The sequence below is a fragment of the Marmota marmota genome, unplaced genomic scaffold, assembly GCF_001458135.2.
Source record: "Marmota marmota marmota unplaced genomic scaffold, marMar, whole genome shotgun sequence".
NCBI classification, from domain to species: Eukaryota; Metazoa; Chordata; class Mammalia; order Rodentia; family Sciuridae; genus Marmota; species Marmota marmota.
The window spans coordinates 8,286,033-8,298,785 of NW_026000075.1; positions in this window are offsets into that span (position 1 = coordinate 8,286,033).

Here is a 12,753-nt window from a genome sequence, read left to right on the forward strand (position 1 = left end):
AGTTAAGAACCATAAGCCATCCTGCTGATTCTTCCCCACAGGAGATATGTAGTATAATGCAGATTGCTTGACTTTCTATAGAATCTCACAAAAATCTACAAATTCCTCCCTGGAGATGCAGCAACAAAACTATTTTCTTAACTGGCTCCTAGTCTATATAATGATTTATTTTATGTAGCATTCTTCCAAAAAATGGTGGTTCACTGCATACAAGTTATCTGAGGCTGAATAATTACTTGTACTTTTAAATTCTGCATATTCCTATGGTCAATAAAAGCCAAGAGAAATATAAGCTGTTCACAAATAGCTTCATAGTAATATGAAAGAACACTGACAATAAAGCAAATGGGATTAGTGAATTACCATTTTTATAAAGTCTACTAGTGTGTCTATTTTATACTCAATTTAAAAATAAACAAAACCTTAATTTTGTAAGGACTTTTCCTATTCTAACTATATAGTAATATGAACTGGATTACTTTTTGCTCACTTCATTCAGTGTTATACTTTTCCAAGTGGTTCTTTAACCTTTTCCTACTTCCACTTCAAGACAATGCTGTGAGACCTATTATCTCCTAACTGAAACGTGCACTTAATGGCCTCTCTACCAACACTAAGTTAATTCTCTAAATTAATTCTTCTCAATTCTAAATACAGATGTATCTTTATCTTTCAGCATATCAGTCATTTTATACAGAGTATCTACAATAATAAAGATTTTTGCATTTCACTTTAACAATATTTCGCTGGTTTTCATACTACTTCCATATTTCTATCCCTAATTTTTTGAAAAAAAAAACAATCCATATATATTCTATTTACAAAATGTTTTGAGAATCACTTTACCATTAAATCAACTTTAAAAAGACAGACATTATTAGAGAGAGGGAGCATGGAAGGAATCGATGAACTCTAGGGCAAAGGGGTTGGAGGGGAAGGGAGGGGACATGGGGTTATAAATGATGGTGGAATATGATGATTATTATTATCCAAAGTACATGTATGAAGACACGAATTGGTGTGAATATACTTTGTATACAACCAGAGATATGAAAAAATTTTGTTCTATATGTGTAATAAGAATTGTAATGCATTTCACTGTCATATATAAATAAATAAATAAGACAGACATTATTACCCTATTCACATATATGATTACACTACTGGTGTGACTCTACACCATGTTCAGCCAGAGGAAGAAGTTGTGTTCCATTTGTGTACAATATGTCAAAATGTATTCTACGGTTATGTATAACTAATTAGAAAAAATTAAAAAATAAAATTTAAAATATTTTAAGAATTAAAAAACAGAGAAGAAATTTTAGTTCTGACTTCAATGATTTGTGAAAACAGTTATGTATTCTACATTTTAACTTCTGTTTATATAGATGGTGGCTGCATCAATTTGTTCAATTACTCAGTAAACTGTTTTGTGTTGATTTCTGAAGAATTTTGCAACAACCAAGAACAAATGCTCTGATAAAAACCATTCCTGTGTAGAAATAAGTAATAACATTTTAAGAATTAATATTTAAGAAAACACTCAAAATAAAATAGAATTCACCTATAAGCAAACATTTTTCTTATGAGTTCTTCATAAAACAATGGCATCAAATGAACAGATTATTAAAAATTAGATTTTTTTCAATGAAAAACATCCAGAAGAATCAATGTTTTTATAATAAAAATCCCAATATAGTCTAAGTAGAATATACCCATAAGAACACATAATTTATTATTTCCAGTTCAATTATTCTTTTAATGAGATAAAATTAAAAGTATATAGATGAAAATTATGTTATTTATGCTTTACAGTGATTTTAGATATTCAAAGAATAATAAACTTACACACATGAACACATATATATCCACAACCATACCTGAGAGGTGGGGAAGACAAAAACAGTATTATCTTAGAAACTTTTAAAAATAGATAAGGAATTCACACTAAGAAGCTTTAAGTGCTTCTATAGATTTTAATTAACGATATTTTGTGACTTTCCAGAAATAATTTTAACAATTAATTAAATTTTATTTCATATTTTTAAACAAATCACCATAAAATCTAGGAAACAGATGTTAAAAGAAATTTTCCAAAGAAAAACATGTAATCTTAACAATCTACTTTTATACAAAGTAGTAGTATCTTTCCAATAAAAATCAAAACAGCTTAAATCCACATTCCCGAAAGGAATCAAAGACAAAATATTTTGTTCAATGCTCTTGTCCAAAATACTATCCATCTTTTTCTATAAAGTGATAAATTGTATTGAAAAGAATATAATTACTAAACTCAAATGTGATTCAGATAGCCAATAAGATGTTTATAATATAATACTAAGAACTTATACTCTTGGGATCAAAAAAAGTAAATTATTCATAAAAGATCAATGCTTGTTTCATATAGCCATCACTATTAATATTGGCATAAAATACTTCATTTTGAATATAACAAAGGTAAAATGCTTCATGATAGAAAAATTTTAAACTGTACAGTAAGTCAATACTATTTCATTCCCTACATGCTATTTAGATCTCTGCCTCTATTTTCTCAAAGTATGTTTATAATTCTCAAGAATTATAAACATATGAACCTATTGAGGTTCATGACAACTTGATGAAAGGAGCCATGTATACTTTGTCTATGTGCAATTGCAATAAATCCATTACAAAGTAAGGGGGAGCTGTCATAGCAGTACTATATAAACAAAGGATTTTTCAAGGTTACAAAGAATAGGTAGAGAAAATTTCCAATAATTAGCTATCAGGTAACTAAAGGAATGGAAGAAAGAAGGGAATGTAATCTCAAGAAAAGTCTTTTCACTAAGGTTACTCAACTGAAGAAGAAAGCTTGAAGAAAACAAACGCATTCATTTAAAGATTTAATATTTGTGTAAATAAATGCACAATGACATAGAAATACTTAGGCTTATTATGGCCCAGTAGATGGTCTTTAGGTGATATATTTTTCAACCAACAAAAATTATATTTATAGGGCTAGGGATATAGCTCGGTGGTAGAATACTAGCCAAGCATCAGCAAGGTCCTGAGTTCAATCCACAGCACCATGAAAAAAATAAATTAATAAAACTTAAAATATACAAGATGTTATCTATAAATTATGTTTAAAAAAATCAATTTCTGGTAGAATCTAAGAAATGAAAGAGAGAGAGACAGAAAGAAAAAGACCAGAAAGGAAAAAAAAAATGTCTAGGACATCTCTGGATAGTATAGGTGTTTTATTTCATTTTGTTTTTCTATTTTTCTATATAGTTCTAGGCTGTTTATATGTTCCACAATGTTGGTATGTTATTTTGATATAAAAACATTGTAAATGTAAACATTCTTTTTCAAAGAAAATATTCTCTGAAAGTCAAATTTAAATTAAGGTAATAAATCAAATAATCCTGTATTCTTAAAAAAAGTTGTACTTTTATAACTGAAAAATAACACAAACAAGTTGTAAATATATGATCTATATCATTTAGATCTTTCTATCCAAATTTCTTCCAATAGCAATAAACATTGGGTGCAATGGTGCACCCCTATAATCACAGAAACTCAGAAGGCTGAGGCTGAAGGATGGAAAGTTCAAGGCCAGACTTAGCAATATAGTGAGGCCCTAAGCAACTTAGAAAGACTGTCTCAATATATACAATTAACACCCATGAATCAAATGGATTCCTATACATTGGTGATAAATCCAGTGAAAGAGAAATTAGGAAAACTACCCCATTCAAAGTAGCCTCAAAAACAATAAAAATATTTGGGAATCAATCTAACAAAAGAGGTGAAAGATCTCTGTGGGAGGCCAACCTCTCACGTGATTTGAGTTACCTCCCTGGCTGGGTGAGAGGCCAATAAAAGCTCATGAGCGCTAGTGCGCGCTCGCACTCTCTCTCTCTCTCTCTCTCTCTCTCATTAGGTGACTGAAGGCAGGAGCTAGGAGAAGCCATCCTGGAGCTGGTATTAAAGGTAATGAGCATCTTGTCTCTTTAATTTAAAACTCCCTAGCAATTACTTATGAATGGAACCTTCTTTCATGAAGCCAGCGCTGGTCACGTGGCAGAGACCTCTACAATAAAACTAAGAACACTAAAGAGAGAAACTGAAAAAGACCTTAAAAAATGGAAAGACCTCCCATGCTATTGGATAGACAGAATTTACATTGTCAAAATGGCCATATTACTGAAAGCATTATACAGATTTAATGCAATTCCTATTAAAATTCCAACAACATTATTCAGAGAAATAGAAAAGGTAATTATAAAATTCATTTGAAAAGATTAGAGGCCCAGAATAGCCAAGCAATCCTTAGCAAGAAAAGTGAAGCAGAAAGCATCACAATACCAGAACTTAAATTATACTTCAGAGCCATAGTAACAAAAACAGCATGGTTTTAACACCAAAACAGATATGTAGACCAAAGGTAAAGAAGACACTAAGACCAACCCACATAAATATAGTTATCTCAATCTAGACAAAGACACCAAAAACATACAATGAATAAAGGACAGCCTCTTCAATAAATGGTGCTGGGAAACTGGAAATTCATATATAGCAAAATGAAATTAAAACCTTCTCACCCTGCACAAAAATCAACTCAATGTGGATCAAGGACTTAGTCACTAGGACAGAGACTCTGAACCTCAAAGAAGTAAAAGTAGGCCCAAATCTCTACCATTCAGGCTTAGGAACTCAGTTCCTTAACAAGACTCCTAAAGCACAAGAAGTAAAATCAAGAATGGGATGAAATCAAACTACAAAGCTGCTTCACAGCAAAGGAAACACTCAGTAACTTGAAGAGAGAGCCTAGAGAATGGGAGAAAATCTTTACCATATGCACCTCACATCGAGCATTAATCTCCAAGATATATAAAGAACACAAAAAAACACCAAAAGAACAAAGAATCCAATCAATAAATGGGCTAAGAAACTGAACAGACACTTCACAGAAGAAATACAATCAATCAACAAATATATGAAAAAATGTTCAACATCTCTAGCAATTAGAGAAATGAAAATCAAAATTAAACTGAATTCCATCTCACTCCACTCAGAATGGCAATTATCAAGAATACAAGCAACAATAAATGTTGGCAAAGATGTGGGGAAAAAAGTACACTCATACACTGCTTGTGGGACTGCAAATTGATGCAGCCACTATGGAAAGCACTATGGATATTCCTCAGAAAACTTGGGAATGGACCCAGATTCCTCAGAAAACTTGGAAATTTGACCCAGTATTCCCACTCCTTAGTCTATACCCAAAGGACTTAAAATCAGCATACTACAGTGATACATTAATGTTTATAACAGTTCGATTTACACTAACTAAACTATGGAACCAACCTACATACTCTTCAACAGATTAATGGATAAATAAAATGTGGTATATATACACAATGGAATATTACTCAGACTTAAAAAAGAATGAAATTATGGCATTTGCCAGTAAATGGATGGAATAGAGAATATCATGCTAAGAGAAATAAGCCAATCCGCAAAAAACACTAGCTTTTGATGTGCATCAGCCTATATGTTTAATTCCCAATAATTCGTATTTGTTGGAAATTTATTTATGGATTTTATTTGAGAGAGGGAAGATCTTTTTTAGTTTGCTTTGTTTTTTCATTTTGTCTTAGCAGCATGCATTTATGTTCCTATAAAGTCAAATCATCTTTAAAGCAGGTTTCATCTTATTCTTAGTAATGTTGCTAGTGTTGTATTAACATGTTAAGCCAACTTTAAAAAAAGTTAAATAATTTTTTCATATCAACTCATAATTACAGAGCACATACAATTTAACATGCAGGTGGTTATGAAAAAAGGCAAGATTACTATCTGTCAGGGGGAGCTATAATTCTACTTTATAAGGCTCCAGTTGAATACTATTTCAAAGACTGTATATAAGTAAAGAAACTATCTTTGAAGCTTACAATTGTGTATTTTAGTTGAGGATTCCACAGTGCTTTAAAAATTAGCATCTGTAATTCTCATTTTGAGGGTGAAGAATCTACTGACTCCATAATCAGTAAGATTATTTAATGCATACAGGGCAGACTCCTAGAATTCTGAATGAACATTCATTTGAGTCACTGTTCTCTGTATGTTCTTCACATTCAATCTTCACAAACACTGAGAAAATCAAATAAACCAATAGCCTTCATTTTCATTTTCCCCACTACCCCACTGTCCTCAAACCTGACATTCTCTCCATTTTAAAACACATCATTCTTTGAGCATGTCTCTTATTTCGGGCAGCTAGTCTCTAATATTATCAAGTCTTCTATTAAAAGGCTTCACCTAGGCCTTTCTCTCTAAAACCTACTGCATATTCTAGATAGTCATTCATAAAGTTAAAAACAAAGTAAAACAAAAAATATGAAAGGACCAATAAAATTTACCAATTTTGTCAATATATTATGAAGAAGATTAGATTAGATATAATCACAAAATAAAAGAATAGCCAACTCACTGGAAAATAATTATTTTCTCATTCTCTAAAAGACCAGAGGAAGCTTCCCAAAGAACTTGGGACCACTTTTCAGGACCACCCCTTCTATCTAACCCACCTCCTTTCTCTCTCTCTCTTGCCCATTCCCCCAAGTTCTCCTCCAATCTGTAAAAGTGTTAGCTAGCTATTGTTATCTTTGCAGTTGCAAGAAATATAACAAAGGCTTGCAGAAAATACTAATTAACTTGGAAAGCAATTCTGAGTAGTTTAGCATCTCTATTGAATAATGTGAAAATAATAAATAAAACTGTACCAGCATTGAGTGAAAAGGCCATTACTTGTGACAAGTTTTTTCAAAAAATAATTTTTTTTTTAACCAAACCATGTATCTGGATATCAGCAGAGACTAGGAGGCAGACACCAATTTTCAGTCCCAAAGTGGTTTCATCTCAACGGGATCTATGTGAATCTGGGAACATCATTTAATATTTCTTTTTAAATAGAAAAGGGAAGAATAGATTATCATTTTTATTTTTTTTCTTTTAGTTGTTGATGGACTTTTATTTTATTTATTTATATGTGGTGCTAAGAATCGAACCCAGTGCCTCCTCACACATGCTAGGCAAGTACTCTGCCACTGAGCTATGACCCAGCCCCAATGATCTCTTTTCTGTTTGTGTTCTTAATTTGTTTTATTTTTTCCATATTTTATTGTACATTATAATTATACATAATGGTGGAATTTGTTATTACATACAAGTTCAGTGGTAGAACATTTGCTTCTCCCCTAGCACTGTGAAGAAAAAAAGTTACTTATACCTCTAAAAATATAAGATCCCTGTCATTTATGGTTAATACAATTAATCAAATGTAAAAATGATTTTGATTTTTTACATCCCAACACTTATACTTACTCATTTTAATTCAATAGTTACATATTTCCAAGAAGTATGTGAAGCACACATAAAATAAAGTTGCTATAACAAAGAAGTTATATTCAAAAATGTAATACTTCAAACTTACCAACATCATTTTTCACATTCATTTGTTCAATACCAATAGAAGAAATTTAGAAAGAAATGCAAATTGGAGTAGGCATAATAAACTTTTGAGAAGAAAAACCTATATATATGTTACACATGAAAAATAATGTCAACATCAAACCATCATCTCTGATCTATGAAATAAAAGGTAGTCTCAGATAAAAACATAGTTTTGAGAATTTAAAAAAAACCTTGCCTTTCTTACGTCTTAGTAATTGATTTGTTTTCTTTTTTCATTCTCTAAATTACACCAATAATTCTGTGAGGGTAAAATCAGGATCCATCTTATTTATCTTTGTTTTCCTCAGCAAAGATAGGTATAAACAGAACAAAACTGAATTGAATTCTATACCAAAATGGTCTCCAATTATTTATAATCAGTATAAAAAAATCCTGATTTCCTGGACCCATCCATCAACCAAATTCCAGACCACATATCACAATATTTATTTTAAGAAAAACATGACTTGCTGATTCAATCTTTCCATTTCTCTAGTTTTCCCCATGCCACCCTATTGTGCAGTATAATTCAGCAACATTAAGTTTCCCAAAAGGTAAGCACAGGTCCAATGGATGGCATCTCTGGAGCCTACATTTGACCTATTTTAATTAAGTTAAATACCAATTACATTACTGGTCTTCACTCATTCCTATCTCCAGTGGCTTAATACAACTCTTGAATTCATCATTCATACTTTCAATCTTCCTGCTTCTTAACCCAAAGTTCTCTTTCCTTCTGTATTTACTTCTGTATTAGTCTCTAGGAACTATCTAGAAACAGATTTCCCTTTTTATGACTTAGATTCTTCATCCTCCTTACTCCTACCCTGCCTACCTGCTCCGCCCTTCCTTTATGTACAATGTGTGTGCTGTCCTCCCAAAAGAAGCTTATAAACAATCAAAATCAGGCCTTGTCAACTATTCTAAGGTACTTTCAGGTAAGATAAATCCTTATTTCCTATCTATTAATGCATCTTATTTTCTAAATATACCAACTTTGTTTAAGCAGTAAAAAGTCATTACTTTTTACAAGACAAACTGTGTCTTCAGCACCAATCTTACCTGTTGTTAGCCTAGGCACTTCAGTGTATCTGATAAGGCTAAGAACAGGATATGAAGTTATAATATATTTGGGGATGAACATTTTCACAAGAATAGCAGGCAACTGGGAATAGCTTTGGTTTGTGCTGCTCTGTTAGAGAACATTGCAGGGTATTTATGTTTGTCATAAAGACAAATTCACTTAAAAAGCATATTCTGGGCACTCCAGGTACTGTAATTAATAGATGCTAGATGAGTAAAAATACAGAAATTAAAAGACACTGTCTCTGCCTATGCAGCAAATAGGAAGTGCAGGGTGGATGTGAATGAAGAAATAATAAGAACTAAATAATAAATATAAAAATGAAGATAGGACCATAGTTGAAGAAGTATGACTGACAGGGGTAGGAGGCACTTATAAAAAATAAATACACTTTAACTGGATCTTGCTGGATATATAGGCATTTGTCTTTTAAAGAAGAGAGAAAGGCATTTCAGGCAACAGGATCAAGTAAGTGCAAAGACTCCTATTGTATTTGTGGTTGGGATCCATTGGGATAGATCAAAATGTATGTTTAGTCCTGGGGAAGGGAGATGAGGCTGCAGTCTTCAGTAGAGGCCAGATTACATCCAACCTCATTTGAGGGGTTAAGAAGTTTGGCTTCATTCAGAAGCCACCATGGATAATTCAATAGAGGAGGAACAGTATCCGAAGACTGGATACCAAACATCTTGTAAAATCGTTTCAAACTTTCACTCACAAAAGTATACCCTCACTTTCTGGGTAAAGACATAACATTCTTACCTTACTGATCCCCTTGTCCTTCCTTGAGGCTTGCCATAGAACAGAAAATGAAAACTGGTTTCATCCAAACCCATGTCTGATCTTACCAAATGCCCTTCCCGGCAATTGAGGAGAATGAGAAAATGGTGAAAAGTGACATGGAAATTAAAGGGAAACAGCATTTATCGAGTATTAAATGCCACATAATATATTATGGGCTTTACATACAGTACTATCTAATTTAACTTCAAAACAATCTTCCGAAGTAAGAAAAGTCATTCCCAGTTTAAAGAGGCTAAAATACAGGTAAGCCAAGTTGTCAAGAATCACAGAGAAATAGAATACCCAAATAGGACACTGGGATTTAAACCCAGACCTAACTCTAACAACATGCACATATATAGCATAATGCATTTTCTCACATGCCACCTTAATTTATTCTTACAATAATGCTTATGTAATATACTATTATTAATATCACTCTAAACTCATTAATTAGAATTCTGAAAGGTGATCACACATATAATAAGTGGGTCAAGTAAGAAACAAGGTGTGAGAAAAAATCAGATGTCCTAGCAGGGTTCCCAAATGCTTAAAAGTGAAATACCACAATGCAGATAACAAACTGTATCTGTTAGTCTGTCTTCCTTAAATGCTTCACTATCTCCAGTACTTCTTTAATAAACAGTGTTTAACTGGTTTTAATGCTATTTTTGTTTTTATATTAATGTGAAGGACAAGCTATGTAGATAATTCATGTGTTGTGAAAATGGATAAAGGTTTCTTTTTCACTATCTCCAAAAATATGTAATCCAAAAAAAAAAAAAAGGCATGTGAGATAGACCAATGTCAAAGATATAAACTAATACAATGGCAAGTCTTTTTTATCAAACATTAATTTACAGGTTTTGTAACTATTTTGTTCTGAACACAATGTGATGGGCTTTTTATCATAAAAATGCTTAGAAGAGTTCAAATTGGATACATACTAAGAAAATGTCTAGATTATAATACAAACACATCTAGCTTCTATTATGTAGCTTTCTGCTTGCTTTAAAATTGAATTCTTGGTAACAATGATGTGAAAAATCACACAATTAGATTTTTATATTTGATATTGAGCAAATAAAAGAACAGCTACTTTTTTATGGATACATACCAGGCAGCAATGAAGTCAAGAGTAACTTTCACCATTAAAGGGAAGAACTGGTGATTATGAGTCACTTGAATCACACCAATGTCATTATCTCTCAAACATTATCAATAAATTAAACTCTTGATATTAGCAGAACCCAAAGTAACATCCCCAAATTGAGGTCGATACAGATGTTAGAGACAGATGGCTGCATATCATGTTATACATGGTAAAAGTAAAAACTAACCTACCTTTTCTCTCTGCGTGTATACAATTTCAGGATTTTTTTTTAACTTCAAAAAATGTCCAAGATTTAATAAACATTAAAATAAACTGATTTTTCATTCTAAGTGAAATTAATAATGGGGGGTATAAAATTAAATCATATGCAATTGATCAGATAAAACAAAATCTATTGAGAAGACAAATAGGGCTCATTCATTCTCTGCCCTGCCCTTCCTATGCATCTACCTCAAAATTGGTAGAGCCAATGAAGAACATTATATGCTTATTTATATATATATATATTTTTCCGCTTTAATGACAGACAGAAAACTGATAAGAATAATGAAGATGATGGCAATGTAGAACTAATGTTTAGATATCATAACAATAATAATATATAAGAAACATTCAGATAACAGAGTAAAAACTGAAAAGATAGGTAGGAATTCTTTGCTGTATTCAGATAACCTAAAAAGGGAAAGTACTAATGGAGAGATAGCCACTATTATTACAGTTGCAAGTTTCAATAGTATTTTAGCATCTCCAAATAGAGATCCAGACAGAAGACAGCTATTTCATATATTAACAATCATGAATTTTCAAATAAAGCTAAAATATCTTGTAAGGTATTAAAATTTAGATACATATAAGCTGTGCTTTAACAATATATTTACACTGTTCACACGACAATAGATGAGACTAAAATCCCAGATCATGATTGCCTGGAAATACCTCTGAAAAAATCTATCATGAAGTGTTTCTCAGATCTTGGTAGTAGAATAATTACTCTCCTACAATATTGGCTAAAGAAAATAAAGTGAATGATCATGATGTAGTCTGTAGACATTAACAGTTACAAAATTAAATGTGGTACTATGCCATTAATAATACTTTTGATGATGCTGAAATGTTAACTTTCCTCCAACTCTGAGTTCCAATAAAATGTAAGGCTGTAGAGGTACTTAAGACACTCAACAAGACTCCTCTATTTGCTCCCCCATTTTCTCTGTTGTTTCGACTAGTAATTCTAGCACATATATAAAGACTAAGTCATACAGATGGACAAGATCACATGATATCTCCTGTTTCCAATCTTCAAGCATATTAACGACCAGCTTTCTAAAACAAAGATTCTAGATAACTTGAGATTGAGCCTTCAAAAACTTCCTTCATAGATGACTTCAATAGTTATACTTATTTAACTATTTAAGCTCTCTTGCATTCTAAAGATAATATTTTTACTTTATCTTTTATGATTCAAAATATGAAATGAGCTAGCATTTACATAAAATTTTTAAAATTAGAATAACATGAATAATCCCTTTGCTAAATTCAAATACCTCCAATTCTTGTAGTATCTTCATTTGAGGGTGGTATAAAAGGTACTTTTGTGGTGATGGAAGTTTTGTACCTTGGATATATTGATAAACACATGAATCCACATAAGATTAAAATAACACAGAAACATGCAATACAATATTGTGGTTTTGATATTGTACTAAAGTTATGTAACATGCAATCTAAAGGGAAACCTGGGTAAAAGATAAACAGTGAATCTCATATTATCTTTGCAAATTCTTATGTATATCTATGGTTTTAAAATAAAAGGTAAAAAAGGAGTGGGATTGAGCATCTTGTGGAAATCATATATCAATGCCAGAAGAAAATAAAGAGGGAATATATTTCCACAAACTAAGAGATAAGAATGGGCAAATACCAGGAAAGCAAATTAAACCAAAATGTGTGAATAGTGGTAATAATCTCAATGGCATGTAATAAACTTAGTAGTGTAAAAATTACATGAATATGACAGCTAAACTACCTATTTTTTACGTTAGCTATATCCTTTCCTGGAACTTGAAAATATAGTCTATAGAGACACTCTACAAGTAAGAACTATTTTTAATTTTAAATTATTTCAGAAACCATGTATCTTACATTGGATGTCATATTCACATCCATTTATTTTTTTAAAATATTTAATATACCTGATAAATTACTTAACTATTTTCCAAAAGAAACATTTTTTTTGTTTTGTTTTGTTTTAGTAAATTTGACACTCCAAGAC